At 41.4% G+C, this 18,770-nt stretch overlaps 1 long non-coding RNA gene across 1 annotated transcript; it reads right to left on the bottom strand.

The window, feature by feature from the left end:
• Window positions 1–8,220: 8,220 nt before the first annotated feature.
• On the bottom strand, window positions 8,221–13,605 carry LOC122456751. Its single transcript, XR_006275788.1, has 3 exons — window positions 13,463–13,605; window positions 13,202–13,367; window positions 8,221–8,391 (listed from the first exon to the last, which is right to left on the bottom strand). It is a non-coding gene; the product is annotated as an uncharacterized LOC122456751 (long non-coding RNA).
• Between the last annotated feature and the right edge of the window lie 5,165 nt (window positions 13,606–18,770).

The raw sequence follows: 18,770 nt of genomic DNA, 5'->3' as shown, positions 1-18,770 counted from the left end.
ATCTGTCATTACACAAAGTAAAACTATTTCCCCTTGTTTATTTCCCCTCCTACTGTTCTTGTCAGCTACTGGAAATGGCCCACCTTGATTATCACTACAAAAGATCCCCCCCAACCCCTTTGCTCTCCAGCTGGTAATAGCTCACCTTTCCTGATCACTCTTGTTACAGTCTGTATGGTAACACCCACTGTTTCATGTTCTCTGTGTATATAAAATCTCCCCACTATATTTTCCACTATATGCATCCGATGAAGTGAGCTGTAGCTCATGAAAGCTTATGCTCTAATAAATTTGTTAGTTTCTAAGGTGCCACAAGTACTCCTTTTCTTTTTACGGTTACAGACTAACACGGCTGCTACTCTGAAACTTGTTATTATTTAGTGATAATATTACTGATTCACTTGTGGGCATCACAAAGATCTGAGCCATAAGAAAGGATTTGAAAGAAGCACGAGAGAGTGGCTTTTTGGACCAGAATTTGGAGAGCATTCCAGATGCAGGGGGTGGTGTAAAGAAAGGCATAGATATTATTGTGGTTTACAGTTATGATAAACAGAGCAGCTCACAGCTTTCCCAGGGTGGAGAGAACAGAGATGTGCATAGAGGGTACAGGGGGAGAGAATAGAAGGGTGGTACGCAGGCAGCATGAGTGAAAGGATTGAAGTTGCAGGGAACGAATGCATATGTTAGTGTGGTGAGCTGTCATGCCAGCAGAGGAGTATGGGTTAAAGCAGTGGTTCTCAACCACGGGTATACATACCCCTGGGGGTATGCAGAGGTCTTCCAGGGAGTACATCAACTCATCAAGATATTTGCCAAGTTTTACAACAGGCTACATAAAAAGCACTAGCGAAGTCAGTACAAACTAAAATTTCATACAGACAATAGCTTGTTTATACTGCTCTATATACTATACACTGAAATGTAATACAATATTTATATTCCCATTTTTTTGTTTTATAATTATATGATAAAAAGAAGAAAGGCAGCAAATTTTCATTGATAGTGTGCTGTAACACTTTCGTATTTTTATTCTGATTTTGTAAGCAAGTAGTTTTTAAGTGAGTTATAACTTGAGGTTATGCAAGACAAATCAGACTCCTGAAAGGGGTACAGTAGTCCGGAAAGGTTGAGAACCACTGGGTTAGAGGACAAGGGGATGGAAAGAAGACAGCAGAGGGATCACGTTGCTGGCAGAGGGACTGTGGAAAATGTAAGGGGTCACAGGAGTTGTGGAGTAGGTGGAGGAAGGGAAGTGAGAGGGTTCCAGGGGAGATAAGATGTACCATATAAAATAAGAAACAGAACTGTGACAATAAGAGGCTGGACACAGTGAAGGGAGTTGCACCAAGGAATTTTCAGTGTGCCCTGCACACACAGTATTTGTTTTTATTTCCCTCTGCTTGTTAATTATTGAAGCCAATGGCTGATAAGACAGCAGGACCTCCTGCTACAGAAAGTCAGCTTTATCTCCAGTTTTATAGCATTGTCACAGGGTAATAATGGAGATAAGCTGATGGGTGGAGGCTTATTGGACAGTAATTAAAAACTAGTGCTGAGATTTATAAGCAAAAATTCAACTATATTGATATCAAACAGAAACAATGCAATAATTAAAAGAGACACGATTAGCCTAGGTGGCCAGATGGCATTGCTCAGCCACTCTGAGGGCTGCTTCTTCTTGTCTTACCTAGAGGTTTAGATAAATAAATAGTTAATGCTCTGGTAATCCTCAAGAAGAACCCCACTGATTGCACATTGTGATCAGAGCAAGTCTCCTTACTTCAGCAGAGCTACTCCCAGCTTATACCAGCATAGCTAAGAGGAGAATCATGCCTGTATACTTTAACAGATTTATTTACTCTCCATTCTGTATCAGATGTAGCTCTTACTCTGGGAAGGAAGGCAATGGATTAGATTTCAAAATGTTTCATCATTGTGCCTGAGGCGAACAAAACTTCCAGAATCACTTGATACCATCCATTTGCAGCCTGGATTGGGATCTGGATTCAGGTGTTTGGAATCAGCAGAAGCAAGGGGACCTGGAATGGTGAAAATAGCACCCTTACCACCAGCCTGCACAAAGTAGCTTTAGCCCAGGGTTTTAGAGGGAGTTAATCCATCAGCCTCCCAGCTGGAAGTCACCACATGGCATGGCTACAACATATGGCACTGCTGTGTAGGCTGTTCTTGTTTGGCAACTCTGAATCCATAGCCTTCAGAAACTACAGTGATTTGGGGGGCTTTAGGAAAGGGAGTAGAACAGAGGCTATGTCAGCATGGAGGTGAGGAAGTCATTATCTCTGAATGGGGTACGATGGAGGATGCACCGCTGCAGAAGTGAGCTTTCCCTCTGGCAGGAAGGGGGTAATATAAGGGCCGGTGTGGGGCACTGATTTGTGTCTGGAGTAAGGTACGGCAACACCAATCTACAAAACCAGCTGGTCAATTAAAAGAGCAGTGTGGAATATTCCCTTTGGTGGCCTCATGCCTTGTCTCATCCAGCTGAAGGGTCAAGGCCATAATGAGTCCATTCGTCCTGGGGAGTGAGAGAGATGCAAAAGATGTAACATAGAGATAGAAAGAACCTTTGCTCCAGTGCTTTGGGACCTTCCAACACTAAAGATTTTTAGAAACCTGTTCTGCTGAAATGAACAGACATATAGCTGTACAGAGGTCACATGCTCCATTCCATTACATGCAAACTTAAATGTGATACTTCAACAGATCCTACCACATTAAAACTACAATATCAACTACTGCTGGCAGGACCATATCACTCTGCAGCAGCAAAAAGTACTAGAAAGTAGGTCGTGGAATTAATCCTGCTGGTTCCCGTAATTAGAGTATACAATGGGGTCGAAAGTTCAGACTGAGTGGGGGAATGCAGCCGGAGAGATCTTCTTCCTGAGTGCTGGACACAATGTGTTCTCTCTGTGCTGCTACTGAAGGGAGGATTTCTCTTAATTGGGACATTGCCATCAGCTGGGCTCGATAAAAAATATAAAGTGTACAGAGTTCTTTCTTTCCGGGAACCTTGTGTCTTCTTCCTTTGCGAAGGACGAAGGTCTCTGGAGCTGGAGAAGGGAAAAAACAACCTTTGTTAACTCTTAGTTTTCAAAACATGGGTATCCCCTTGTTTAAGCTCCACAGATAAGAGGTATCCTCAGATTCTTGGGTTGATCAGAGATGATTTGCCAATACTCTGTCCAAAAGAGCCCATCAGGACAGAGGGCTGAAGGGAAGGAAGAGGAGGTATTGATTGGATCGGGGTTAGGTTTAGGCTTGGGTCTGGGTTTAGGTTTGAAGCCTAATATGGGAAGGGGCTTAAAATCTGTACCCAAATAGTGGAATTTTCATAAGAAACTGTTCTTGTGGAATTTCTACTCTCTCACATCATAGTCTTGCAAGATCAGTTGTCATCATGAGATTTTGGTTGCATCTGAACCAGAACGCAATGCCCTTCTAGTTATGGATTGATCCACAACCTAAACCACATGAGCAGATTTGGATCTGGAGATCTGAATCCAAAATTACTACCTCCACTTTGAATCAAAATTAGAACATCGAATCAAAACCCCTTTAATTTCATAACAATCCTCAGCCATGTTTCTAAGGGTACATCAACACTGCAATGGAGATGTGATTGTAGATAACAATAATAGCCTAGATGAGTTTCAGCATGGGCTAGTAACCAGAATACATACCCAAGGTCCCCAAAGCCCTTGTATTCTGGTTGCTAGCGCAATGCACCACATGTACACTACTGTCGTTACCTGTGGTAGATTGATTATGCTTATCTATCTTACAAGCACACCTTCACTTCTAATGTACACATATCCTAAGTTTGAAAAACAATACTCTAGTGACTAAAAGCACAAGTCTTGTCACTGCTACAGAGTCTTTCTGTGACTGTATATAAATCATTATAACTCCTCACCTCAGTGTCTGCTTTTGTAAAATGGGAACACTTCCCTACCTCATCAGGTGATTAATCTTTTTAAAGTGCTTTGAGATCCTCTAGCAGAAGGTACAATAGGAGGGGTAGGTGTTTCATCAGTATTTAAAATGTTGCATACAAAATCATTTGCTCATGTGCATGCAAGTGACATGAAATTAGATCATGCTCATTCACAAATACCTTTGCATGCAAAATTATGGTTATTGATTTAAAAAAGTATTTTTGGGGAAAAAATTGGTCTCTGATAAAAAACACATATATGAAGACTGTTACATAAGAAACACATACTGGGAACCCATTGAAAACATGAACTGGTTTTAAATGAGAAAGGAAGTTTTTTTCCCCACATATTCATTGCATCCCCTGATGTATCTCATGTCATATAACATCATTATCATCCCTGGCCCAAATGAAAGATTAAATTAAAGTCCTATGCAAGTATTTAAATTTTAATTCATCTACTTTAAGTCTTTTTTCCCTCACTAAGTCTTTGAAAGAAAGATTAATATTATAAGTAAAGAGTTTAATTGGCCACTTTTTAGTCATATCATGTTCCTTTCTTACAGGTTTGGTCATTGCTGCTTTCTTAATTTTTGGAGCTTATTTTTCCATGTCTTGAAAAGACTTCAACTTGTCTATTCAGATCTTTTCATTTTACCTGATTCAAATATTCTAGCCAGTTTCAGAACAAAATAATGATGAATATGATTAGGATCAGAGCTTTATTAAGTGTTCTGAAAAGCTCCTTTATTTCAGCTAGGGAGCTCTATCACCTCTATAGCACATAGTGTCATGATGACAAAGAGAAATGTACTGTAACTTGATGGCAAAATAACATAATCTAACCATATTGACGCAGAAGGAAAGAAATACATACAACATTAAAAACAAATGTCAGAAGGAGGGTTTTTGTTTTGTGTTTTTTCTTTTCTGAAGCAGGTAGTTGTGTCTGAGCATACCAAAGTATCTCTAGTGCCCAAATCTGGTAAATCCCATCCTCTGGTTTTCTTTCTGATAGGCATTTTAGCCCACATGTAGCAATGACAGTCAAGTTGAGAATAGTGAAGAGCCAGATGAAGCAGAAAATATACCTGGATTCCATGCTGCTGACTTGTACACAAAAAAACTGTGAAAAATCTGTTTCTGCAGAGTAACAGCTGGATTACTGTTTAAAGACAGAACATAAGATTAGTTCTCTAGCCTGATGAGATTATGGTCTAAGGCAGTGGTCCCCAAACTTTTCAGGATCACTCCCCCCGACCCCTGTCGCCCCTCCACCCCCCTGAGCTGAGCCGGAAGTGGGGCCCTGGCTCCTGGGTCGAGAGAGAGGACACAGAGAGGCATAAGGGAGCCAAGGCTGAGGCTGCAGCTGGGGCAGGTTTGGGGCTGGGCACAGAGCTGCGACCAGGGGTGGGGCCAGTGATGGGGCCAGGACTGGGAGCAGTGCCACGGTTGTGCTGCAGTCAGGGGCTGAGGCTGGGGGCAGGGCTGGAGCAGAGCTGGGAGCAGAGCAGGACTGAGTAGCGCTCCCTCTCCATCCCCCATAGGGGCTGGCTTGGGACCTGTCGCACCCCCCCGAACTTTCCTCTGTGCACCGGTAGGAGGGCATGCTCCACAGTTTGGGAACCTCAGGTCTAAGGGTCAAATTTTGCTGTGAGCTATATCAGTTTAAATCTGGACCATCTTCACTGAAGTCAACAAAGACTGGATTTATACAGGGCTAGTTGAGATGAGAATCTGACTGTCAGAACACAGGTGCAGACAAAGAGGAGGGAAATGGAATGATGAAAGGCAATGTCTCTGAGCAGTGATGTGAAGCACAGGGCTTGTGGTTCCATGATCCTTGTTTGCTTGTTTTTGCCTGATACTCTTGGTTTGCGAAACAGATCCTGGAATGAGTCACAGTTCACAGACGGTTGGGCTGTCCATCTGAAAAGCAACGGGAATTGCTTGAGGCTGGGGAAGGGCCAGCGTTTGCAGGTGGTTTTGAGTGTGCAGGGTTTGTCATATACCTGTATAATTTCATCTACCAGGGGTGCATGTATCGGTTAGGCCCTCCCAGAAGAGTAACTGATAGAAATAGAAGAACAGGCCTACTTGGATCATGTGTTACGAAATCCTGTGTGAGGTAGGAGAGGCTCTTCATTTTCATTTCTCTCAAAGATTTATTGAAGAAATAGGAGCAGACTGTAAAGATTTTTCACTGAATTTAATTTTCTTTTTACCTGTTGCCATATTACTTTCTTAAAATGAGTATAGTCTCTGCAAAAGCTAGTTCCGTAGAAATCCTACAACCATTGCTGCCAAAGAACCCTGCTGTTCTAAGCAGTGCTGCTGGTGATTCCATTAGTGCAGCTCTTCTCTTTAAGTTAATATTGCTAGAAAGCACATTGCTACCAAAGGAGCCAAATTCCGGTTAAGATCATACCAAGCTCCCATTGTACTTATTTAGTAAGCCTAAGTACCAGGTTTTCAGCCCGAGTACTAGGTGTATCAGCAAATGTACCTATTCCCGATCCTTAAGTGTGATTTCAAAATAGCAGGAAATTACATGTTAATTTAATAATCAGATGCTTGGGGGAAGGAGAAACATATAATACTCTCTTAGAGGCTAATGTTTGCTTACTTCCCCACCACCCATCTTTCAAATTCTGCAGGATGCAATAAAGCTGGAGTCAATATCCACAAACTGCTGTAGCTACTGCTACAAAGTTTAAGATCCTAACCACTTGTGGTCTTTAAAGATCCCAATGCCATTTTTCACAATCTTGAGTAAAGATATTAGATCTGGAATTCTGGCCAAAATTTGAACATGGGTAACTGAATTCTGCCTAGCTACATTCCAGCCTGTGATTTCAACACTTACATTTCTACACAGTATTCTCCACTTCTTATCTGAAACTGCTGTGTAATGTAGTTGTGCTTTTATCCATTCCCTGCGTCCATTGACGCCAATGACAAAGCTTCCATTGACTTCACCTAGACCACTAGTGGGCCCTTGATGTTTTACCTTTCAGCCCAGATGTCAGCTGCATTTCACTGGGGACGAAGTAATCTTTGTCTGTAGAATAAGTATGCAAAGTAGTTGTATGCTATAAATGCAAAATATTTATTTCTCCCCATGTTATTTTGTAATCAACTCACATTTCACAGGGGTTTAGAAACATGCTCAAGAATGAAAGAGAACAGGCAAAGGATTTTTTAAAAATGTTTTACAAAATGGGAGAAAAGTTGGGTTTTGCTACCTTTAATTACCATTGAGCTGGGTAACAAATGATTTATCATTTTCCTCACTTATGTAACTCAAAATAGTTGTGCTTTTTAAAAAAATGAGATTTGGCACTCAGGGCAATATTCTCTTCTTGGATCTGCAATGCAGATGTCTTAGCTGCAGAGCAGATTTCTATTGCCTTTTCTGCACTCATTCCATGCGTAAAACTTCAATTGACATCAATGGGAGTTCCATGCATGGAATCAGTGAAGGCTACACAACAAAACAGGCCACAGGGAGAATTTTTTCTTAATATACCATGAGCGTCTGGACTAAGGTTGAACCCAGGCTGGCAACAATTGTATTTTAACACTTTGTTGCTAGAATGTTTTTCCTCTGCCCATTGTGGACAGAGATTTCTCTGAGAATCATATTATAACCATGTTGTAGGCTATCTAATGGGGAAATCTATAGCATGGTTTGTTTAGTGTGGTTCTGAGAAAAATATCCCTTTTCACATTGATTGAGGTAATAATACAACAAGCCTGCTTGCTACAACCAGTCATAGAGACAAATTCTCATTACAGTCCAGCTAAATGGGTCATGTGCGCTGGTGCTTCACGGTTGTGGTAGGGATTAATCTTCTTACAAGGCAGCCTCCAAGGTTGCAGTGTCCCCCTTCCATAGGCAAGGAGGCTGTGGTGGTTTGCTAGCTGATTCATGTAATCACCAATCTTCCAGTCCTCCTTCCATCACCCTGCTATTCCTCTATGTGAAAACCCCATGAAGATGTGAGCTATAGAATGCAGTTAGTGCAGATCCTTGTGCTGGCATTCCCCTCCCCCTGGGGTGGTAATGCACCTTTCCCGTGCTGATTGTGCCTTCTGTGTCCCTAGAGAGTATGGAGGCAGGTTTTGCCCTTTACTTTGTTGCTAATTAGCAAAAAATGAACACAGCAAAATAGCATTAGCAAACATTCATTGAAATAAAAACCAGCTAGACATATTTGCAACCCATTTGATTTGTTTTCTGTGAACAGTCATGCCAGTGATTTTTTTTTATTTTTATTTTTTTTGGTGAGTGCACAAGAATGCTTGCTGTAAGTAAAAATCTTACAAAAGCTAGTGCAAATGTGTTTGCGTGAAAGTTTGCACTGGACGCAATTATTCAGCCATCTTGAAATCTCACTGGTTTCCCCCCTCCTATATAGGACAGTTGCCTGCAAAGAGCAAAAAACAAAACATACAATTTAGTCGCCCAGTCCTATGCCCCAAATTATTAAAGACCTGAGTTAAATTTTCAAAAAAGCCTAAGTGACATAGAAGCCCAAGTCCCATTTTCAAAAGTGACTTAGGCACTTAAGAGTCTCAGTGAAAGTCAATAAGACTTAGGTGCCTCAGTGACTAGATCACTTTTGAAATGGGACTTAGGTACTTTTGAAACTTGTACTACTTCTAGTCATAGGAAATAGTTTATAGGCTGGAATCTGTCCAGAAAGAGTGTTCAAATAAATTCACAAAAATCACTTTGTTCATGGATTGCAAACGGAAGGAAGGGCTATATTCATCAAATAAATTGGCTGCTGCAAATAATTTTCCCAGCTCTACTGCTTGCATCTTTTCAACCATAGGCTCTAATTCTTCAATCAGACCAGTACATGTGGACCTTATGCCTACTTGAGTCCACATTGATTTCACTGGGCATTGCCTGGGCCCAAATATCTGTGTGTGAGAATCCAGCTTCAGGATGAGGGTCAGAGCTGCTTTCAGTGTTCTAAAAAAAATAAAAAGGAAAAATACAGGTATTTGCATAGATCACACAGCCTAATTCCAATAAAGGCAGGCTGTCCTTTCCACTGTAATCACACAGGAGAATAAAGGGGAAAAATTGTTTTTTAATATTAGTGTCTGACACAAACCCATAGAAATCAGGGAATTTACAGACAAGGCTCTATCCCTACCCTTGATCCTTGATTTACTACTGAGAATTATCGTCCTTAATTTGCAGTGTTATGGGGGGGCAGGGGGAAATATCACTGGCACCTTTAACTGGAAATTTTCTGACCTTTCTTGGAAGGCAGTCTTAAATTTAGATTTTGTATTTAAAAAAAAAAAAAAAGTCTTGGGGAGAGGTAGGATGGCCTTGAAGCTAAAGCAGCTAACCTGTGGTAGAGCCAAGAATAGAAACCAGAACTCTATGTGTGACCTTGAGCAAATCACTTTACAGTAGTGCCTCACTTTACCCATCTGTACAATGGGGATATTTATTTCATTCATGAGCACTTTGGTACAGTGACCTGTTTTCAGTGACCTTTGGGCACTATAATAAACAAGGATGTATGTGGCACTTCATTCATTAATAGTTGTACTTTGAGACCCTTGGATCAGAGGTGTCATATATGTACAAAGTATTAAAGGTTCAAACCCCAAAATTTGTTTTATCTTAATATGGTTTAACACCCCCACCGCACCCATTTCAAGTATATTTCTCTGTTAAATAAATGTTTCTGATACTGAGAAATTAAAACCAAAACAGAAGCCAGTCAACATCTTTCTGTAAATCAAGCGGCAGCTTTAGGCATAGCCTGGAAAAGCAGCCACATGGCAAAGGGTACCTTGGAAACTCTGAGGATTGTTACATCTCAGGGTGAACTTTGGCAGGCTGCATGCAGCCTGCAGCCCACAATGGTAGTGTCCAGCTGCAGGTCTTGAAAGAAATACTTCACACTTCTGAGTACGTGGCAGAAACATCTATAAACAACCACTAAGAGCCCTGGGGAGTAGAAGGAAACACTCAGAAAGGTGTTTAAGAAATAGAGGTACAGTGGGAGGGGAGAAGGACTGCATGGAAACCAGAGGAAAACGAAAGAGATGCGGAAGAGGAAGGGCAAAAAAAGAGGGAAGACTCAGAAGGAAAAAGAATATGAAGATTAGATTAATTAGGATGTGGGACTCAGGAGAGGAAGAAAAACAAGAATATCTAGGGTAGAGTAGAAGAGGTGAAAGAAAGAAAAAAAACTGAATGCAGTAAAAAATAAATAAGGAAATGAGATAAGTTTCTATTGATGTTTCCCCCGTTAGCCCTGCTGAGCCATTACAGCCAAGAGAAAGCAAACTAGACTCTCTCTCTTCTTGTGCTTCCCCAGTAGAATTATCAACTGCCTGTCAGATATACCTGTGGAAGCTCACTAGATGTGTCAATGAGGGCCTATCTTGGCCTGTAGAACCTTTATTACAGGTGATGATGCACTAGAATAAACTATCATAGCTTGACTCTGAGTCAAGTTGTTTGCAGGAGTCCTAGCTAGAAGAAAGGTATGGTTTTTTACTTGTAAACTGAGCATATCGGATCATTGCAAAACAATAAAACTAGAACACACATTTTCAGTTTTAAAAACCTTTATCGCATCTGTACATGGCTCAGCCTCATGCCACAAAACTGCAAAGGTTATGAGTTAGTTACTGGAGTCCCACAGGTACTCCTCTGACTTCACTCCCAGCATTTCACTTATTCAGATCCCAGCACCTAGTTAACATACTCAGTGACTTACTTGCTTTCATAAGTTGATCTCACAAAGTACTGAAAAGGAGTTAAGATGATCTTTTCCTTCCTCTACCTTGGTATTATAACCTCTTCCTAATTTGGAGCAGCTCCAAGAGCTGCCCAGAGGTGGAACCAGCCTGTTAACCCTGCCCCATCCTTAGGCTTTGGAAAGAGTTTCCTGGGGTGTGTGTGCTGTTTTCAAGGAAGTGGGAGGAGAACTTTCATCAATCGCATATTGTATACTAGAATGCAGCGATAATAATTCACGCTGCTCTTTCAAGGAAAGAGCCTACCACACCATGCACCTGTCCTTATAGTACAAGTACAAATTAGAAAATAATGATGGCCTTACATATCATCCCAGGCAAATTCTAAGAAAGAGGCGACTTTTTAAAGATGGGACAGAGGATATAAATCTGAGAAATGGGATTAAATTAAGAAAAGAGCAAGGTAAAGTAAATATCAGGAATGACTCTGATGTCGAGTAGCCCCTGTAACAGTCATAGGAAGCCATTATCAACAACTCTTAAAACTACATCCAATTGCACTGGAGAATATGTTGTAGGGGGAAAATCTTGTGCTGGTCCCAGGGAGCTGGACTAATGGGGACCTAAGAGGCATAGGGGTAGCTCTTGTGGAAGTGATTATGCAGTGGTTTTTATATTAATCTTTTTGTTTCAGAAAGGAAGGGACTATCAAAATATCCTTTGGCTAAGGCACCAATATTCTTAAATATGGAACTGGTCTAAGAAGAAAAGAGCTTTCCCTTCTGACAGTGTAATCAACATTTAGCTAAAAACCACTTCCCAGAACTGTCCACACACAAGTTTATATGATTACTGATTCTGATGTCCAAACGAGCAATACAAACAGAGCCAAGTTGGCCACTATTCCAGTACAATCTGTATACAGCATAACAAGTTATACTGGAAGCTCTTATGATAAGTTTTTCTACTGGAGCATGTTTTCGTGTTCCTAGCACATTACTATATTACTCAAGGAATCTCCACCCCAGCCAATAATCCTGGCAAGCGTCACTTGGCCAGAGTGAAAGGCTAGTAATACAGTCCAAGTTAAAAGGGGGAGAGGAGGAGGAGGAGAGAAATTAGCCAGCTGCTTTTAAAGCCCATCAATGTAGACTGTATTTACTGAGATGGGTAGTAAAGCCAAACTTTGGTTCCATTGTTTTCTCTCTCGGTAAGGCCTGTGTTGTGTTTAGGGCATGTAGGTCACCTTGTCTTGCATTTGCGTGCTGTGATTGGCGTACTGTTTAAAGACTACGAGGGATGATCTTGTGCTCTAGAGGAAGTTGGCAATAAAGTTTTGCTCTATAAAAAGAAATATGTGGTTAGGATACAGGTTCCTATTCTGAATCAAAGCGGAGAGGAGAGTCAGAAATTCTGACCCAGAGGGTCAGGAAGGATTCCAGGACTTCTTGAATCACAACTGAAACATGTAGCCATTCCCCACCCCCAACCCCCTTCAATCACCTGGCCTCTATTCTACTGGTCTATTCTAAATAATTCTACTCAGAATTATTTAGTTCACTTCATCATATGGGTGGTTCTTACTATGAACATATGCCTTATTTTCCCCAGGCTATATCCTCTCCCATTTTCATATGGACACCTCCTTCTCCTATTAGGACCAGAGTTCTCTTAAAAAAACCCAAAAAAACCACTCTGGGCACACAATCAAATGCTTTATCTGACTTGGGAGTGCCTTTTCTTACCAGAGGTATGGTAGCCATTGGAACGTAACCTAAGTTTATTAAGATGCCAGTTTTGTAAAGACGCAAATGTCTTTACTGACAATGTTTCATGCACAAAATAAAAAGCAATAATACAGTGATAATCTATTTATAGCATATTGGATTTATTCCCATGCTTGTTTCTTCTTTAAAACAACTTTGTAAAGAAATGTTCAGCTCTTTTATTCAAACCAACTTTGCTTTTCTTTAGCCAAGATATGAACATCCTAAGAAACAGAGGGCATTGGATTTTCATAGTTTTTAGCTTATTTACAACAAAGGCAGAAAATAGTACAGCAATATCCAGGTTTGTAAAATATTTGCTTATGGTCTAAATTCATTGCATTTTACAGACAACATTTTATGACTAACAGAAGATTTTCCCCATTTCCTTCTCCTTCCACCATATACCATCCTGATACATATGGATGTTTGGCAATCCTGACCTGAGCATGGGAGACATCTCTCAACCTGCCACAGCCTAAAATTAGGGTAACAAAACTAGTTTAGGAAAGTTTGCAGGAGACGGTATTAATCACTTCAGCAGAAATAGCTGCTTACTCCTACCTTCTGATGGTGTCATACTCCTACCTTCTGATGTAAATAATTATAGAGATGAGAATTCCAAATTTACTTGGAACAAAGGCAAATTAGGTATAAAATGGGGGAATCCCTCATGAGGAGGAGCAACTGAGAGGGATGTTGTACGAGGTGGAGATAGGAAGGGCTTACTCACCTGGAGGGGTCTGCAGGGTTTATGATATGCGGTCATGTTAGCGTTCACCTTTCTAGATAGTGTAATTGGGCACACACGAGGTAAGTATATTCCTCTCCACCACCATTCAGATGACATCCGAAGCGGTGGAAAGTTCAAATCTGAAGATTCCATGGCAGTTGGACACCTGCAAGGAAAAGGGAAAAAAGTCATCATAAGTGCAGTGTGAGAACAGCTGGGAAGGGGATAAACAGGGAAGCAGACAGCGGAAGGGAAACCAACAGGAAATCCAGTGAAGTGTGTGAATAGAACAGATTCAGGGAAGGGTTATCAGCCCCCTGGCCCAGGAATCATGCCTTCTTTTCTTAGAAAATGTATAGTGCATTGTAATAAAGTGAGGTGAAGAGAGGCAAAGGAACTGAAGAAGAAAGACTGGAGGGCCAGACTGAACTTCAGTGTGCTTTTCTGACTGCCATATATTAGGTCAACAGATAGAAAATGAACAGAGGCCCTCAGTGCCCAGGCATGGAAAATACAGCAGGACTGTGGTACCAGGTGCAATATTTCTGAGCCACCCAGTTGTGCCTGGGCACTAAAGTTCTCCCACAGTTGGTCTAACTTGCCTGACTAGCACAATGGGAAAGGATAGGTGCTGAGCTCTTCTGAAAATTGGACCCTCTGTGGCTGAGGACCAGAGAAGGGAGAGACCACACCTGTAGATATACAGCAGTTTAGCAAAGTCTTCTCCAGGGGGGTGCTTTTTGTGCCAGGTGAGCCTGTCAGCTCTCTGAGTTTTGCCTAGCTAAAGAAGATGGTGAATTTCTGCCATAATCACAAACTTCTGATCACTCTCTGCTTTTAGGAGGTTGGAGGGGAGGCATTAAATTTTTAGGACCTGATTCTCTATGGCCTTGCCGCTTGTCATCATTTACACCTGTCCAACATAGGCAGAAGATGCTACTGAATCAGAGTGCTGGCATCTTACACTCACATTGTGCAGGTTTAAATGATTGTGCAAGGCAGTGGAGAATCAGGCCCTTACTGTCCTTCCAGAAAAGCCTTGGCCCCAAAATTACCATGGCATGCTACAAAGGTCATCGAAACTTTCCCATTCAAAACCATTAAAGCATGCAGACCTTTCTTGCTCATTTTTCCCTTTGCCATACAATAACCCACAAATGAATCTATGCTTCACAAGATTTACAGCGGTGAGGAGACACCTGGGCATGCAAGGAGTGGCAGTCTTTCTCCCACCTCTGCTATTCAAGCAGCTGCAGGTGGTTTTGGATAATGAACCTTTGGCATTAGAAGGGATGGAATGTTTGAACCAAAAGGTTCCTTGAGAGTTGGGAATTACAGCTTGGTAATTAATAAGACTAGACAAAAATTAGAGAAAGTGGAGTGACAGCAGAAGAGAAAAGAGAGAGACATGGGATGGAAGGTAACAAAATGTTGAGTAAAGAATGTGAGCTGAGTAGGGAAAAGTGAAGTGAAAGAAACAGTGAGAGAAAGAGTCTGAGAAATTCACCTGGAAAGGTAAGTAAGCCACTGGTTATTGCATTTAATTGCAGGGGAGGAGGGAAAGTTTAAATAGCTGCTTGACCTCTTTTGGTTAAATATGAATATCTTTCTTCATTCAATCAACTTCTATTTCCAAGATGGTAACTAGGCTCAGGCACTGATACTATGAGCAATGAGACTTGTGAGGATTCAGTATTGCAGCTGTAACTGCCAGGATAACAAAGGGCTATGTGTCCTCCCAGCTCCTTGTGATGGGGATACTGGTCTTTTGTGCTCCTACCAGGGCCCTGCAGCCACGATGCACCTTCTCTCCTCTGGAGGCCCCCTAGGAGCCAAGCAGTATTATGAAGATTTTAGGATTGAATCATGAGGGGAGAGGGTGTTGGTAAGAGTCCCAACTGCCTCTGCCCTAGGCTGAGGTAATCAGCTGCAGCCAAGTCTGGCTGGGCTACTCTTAGGTAGGAAAAAGAAGAGGTTCTGCTATCTAGAAGCCAAGGCAAAGACAGGTTAAATTTGCATTGGTTGGTGTTTGTATATGATTTGTTTTAGGAGTTCAAGAATTTAAGGGAATGTGGTGGTTTGTGTTTTGATTGCACAAATTGAAACTCTGGAGAGGTTTTTCTGTTTAGCCTGGAACTCCTGAAGTTTCTCCAATTTACGTGCATTGAGACTCCTCCACACATCCAGTAAGAGATTTACGACTAAATGTAGCCTGGAATGACCAATATTGCAAAACCCCAAACCCACTTGCATATTTCCAGAAAGGGGAGAGGGAAGTCTCTGAACTTGTAGGCCTATTTTTGTCATATGCTCCTCTGGTGAATAATCAGATGATGACATTCACTCCACAACTGATACTAGTACATACTCTTTACTGCCACTTTTCATCTCTTGCCCTGAATTTGAGTGCTCCTCTCCTCCACCCTTCCTTGAAGTCTCATTTGCCTCTTCTTTGTCAGTTGCTGGGGCACAAATTGTCTGTATGTGCAGTTGCTTTAGAGGATAACCAGTTCCCTTTCTCCTTCGAACTTGAAAGCATAATGTAGTACATGCCACAGCCAGATCCTGACATGGATACTTGCTATATGAAATGTGCTCCTATGCAATTTGCCCTTGTGCCCAAAGTATGCACTTACTTGGGTAACCGTAAACCACAGATCTTTCATCACTCTGCGATTCCCCTCTTCCTAGTTCCATATCTAAATCACTCCACAACATGACAAGCTATATTGTGTGGTGTCATCTCAGACTCTGATGATGAATGTAAATGGCATAAAGAGCATGAGGAACAGATGGAATGAGACACACATAAAGAAATAAAGTATTTGCAAGGGAAGTTGGCAGGGATGCTGGAATGCTTCAAGCATTGTGTGGGGGTGGAAGGAGTGAGGCCAGGATGAGTCGTGTGTAGCTGCACTCTAGCAGTCCATTTCTTCCAACAGCAATGAATGACCTGTTTCTTTATTTAAACTAAACACAGCATCAAAAATCCCTTTTATACCACCTCCTAGTACCTTATCAATGTAGTGTGGAACTTCACTACTACTTCTGGCTGGAGAAATATTTCTTTGATTAAGAGTGAAGTGGCATTGTCTTTTCTTTTGTCATTATCTGAGTGGCTCAGGGATAGGGGAGTGAGCACACATTCAAGTGTAAATGGAAATAGGATAATGCTCTACCTTCAGCAATAAGGTTCTTATTTTCATTATTACCAAAAGCAAAGCACCAGGACTGTTGTTGTCTATTTCTGGCAACTAATTGAGTTCAACTGCCTGCCAATCAGGGCAGAGTTCTTGTCTGGTGTGTGTAGACCACCATGTACATGTGTAGTGCTGTAGGAAGGCAGGGTGGGGGAAGGAGGAGAAGTGAGCTGTAGCTAATTAACATTGTCTAATATTGGGATGTCATTCTGAAACAGGGAGGCACCAGAGGTGGATTATTTCATAGCAACCAAGACCCTATGAAGGTGGCACTTCATTTAAAGACATGGTCAAGGTTTTAAGAAGTAACTAGTTATTTTGGGTGCTGTAGTTCTTGGGTGCCCAACTTGAGACATCTCAAAGGGGCCTGATTTTCAGAGGGTGGGTGTCTATTATTTTCTGAAAATAGGTCCTTTTGAGGCGTGTCACATTGTGTACCCCAAATTCCTAGTCATTTCTGAGCATCTTTGTCATTGGTCCCTGCCTGAAATCTTAGATATTAATCTGTTAAGGAGGTTGACACAGGGTGAGAGAAGTGGAAGGAAGGGGGTTACAACACTACGGTAATGTGGCTTTTAATTTAGTTGTGTGCACACCTGTAGATTCTTTTTTATTTGTGTTTAAACATAAAAATACCACTGAATATGAATTCATTTATTATGAGTATTGCAGGCATTGCAATGGTAAAATGTTAGGGGGGAGAGATGTGAGAAGGCTAGTGGCTTGCCGGAGCAGAGAGGAATAAGGAGGACATTCCATATGTAGGGATGCCATGGAAAAACGCCAGAAGATTTAGTGAATGTAAATTGTCTTACTTGTAAGACAATTGTAAGCATCCTTTAATTTTGTGTTGTCTGTGAGCAGGCTGGGGTCCAGCATTTTTGGTCAGGCCATGTCATATGGCCTTAATCTGCCTCTGGCATTGCTGACTTGCTTAGAATGTAGTTGGTAGGTCTCAGATATAGAGCTGTGCAAATAACTGTTTTTTTTTTTTGTGTTTTTTGTTTTCTGGAAGATTAAAAAAAAATTTTTGTGGGGGTGGGATGGAGAGAGGTCAAAAAACTGGAGAACTTAATTTTGGGTCCAATCAAACATTTCACTTGACCTGGAACTAAAACTGAAAAATTTCTGTGTAGATGTTCAGGCTCAGGCTCCCCCAGTGAGAGTGGAGGGTCCCACTCAGGCTCCAGTCTGAGCCCAAACATCTGCATAGCAACTTTTAGCTCCATGACCCGAGCCGCATGAGTCAGTGTCAGCTGACCTGAGCCAGCCATTCCATGGGGCTTTTATCCCTGTGTAGATGTACCCTCAGTACTAGGGAAAGGCAGCACCTAATGCTGCTCTCTAGAAGCCCCCTTGCTGATTTAGTCACGTTGTTGGACTCTAAATGGCACAGCATCAAGTCACCCTCACCCAAATAGAGAACCTGAAACAATGATGAGGACTGAGGCGACAAATGAGGGCTCCCTTGAGAGCCATGGAGGGCTCAAATTACCCTCCCTTCCATCCTTAAGGAGAATATAAATACCTGTTATGACTCCGATGAACTGAGCTGTAGCTCACGAAAGCTTATGCTCAAATAAATTTGTTAGTCTCTAAGGTGCCACAAGTACTCCTTTTCTTTTTTGCGAATACAGACTAACACGGCTGCTACTCTGAAACCTGTTATGACTGTGCATGACTCTGTGCATGACTAATGTACTTCTAGTCACTAATTGTAATGATGAACACATCTTACAACAAATCAAATATTAACTTGCAATACCTAAACAAGTAGATTTGTAAGTGTTAAGTAAAAGTACAAATAATTAACAAAAAGCTAACCGGTGTTATCTCCTAATTAACTGTAAAGACACTTTTTTTACTTCAGAGAAAAATAGACTCTTTTTTAGCCAAGTCTGGGAAATAATTGGCCCACAATAGCTGGATCTCTTGAAAAAAGGCTACAGTGAGATGAAATGTAATTTTCACAAGATTAATTTAATCATACTTCCCCTGATGACGTGAGTCCAAAAAAAGTACTTTGTGTCTGTTCTACCTGCTGGGTCTATATGTCCACTGGGAAGAATTTGGCAGAGGTCTCGGAGTAGAAGTAATTATCAGAGTCAGGAGGAGCTATGCTGATAGCACAGGGAATTGTTTCATTCTATGCTGTCTAGTGTACTTGACCCCTACTAACAAAATTTGGTCTGAAAGGTTGTTGACACGAGAGAAAATGCTTAATTGACATGCAAAGCATTTTGGACTGTTGGTGATCGGTTTTGTTTAAACAAACAATTAAAGGGCTGCAGTGATTTTTTTTAATGTGATTTATTAAGGGATTCAGATGGTGTGGGGGGGGAAAATCGGGTCACCAGAATCCTGAAACC

This window comes from Dermochelys coriacea, chromosome 15 (assembly GCF_009764565.3).
Source record: "Dermochelys coriacea isolate rDerCor1 chromosome 15, rDerCor1.pri.v4, whole genome shotgun sequence".
Taxonomy (NCBI): Eukaryota; Metazoa; Chordata; order Testudines; family Dermochelyidae; genus Dermochelys; species Dermochelys coriacea.
Note: the sequence above shows the minus strand (reverse complement) of the source record. Positions and strands in the feature narration are given on the sequence as shown.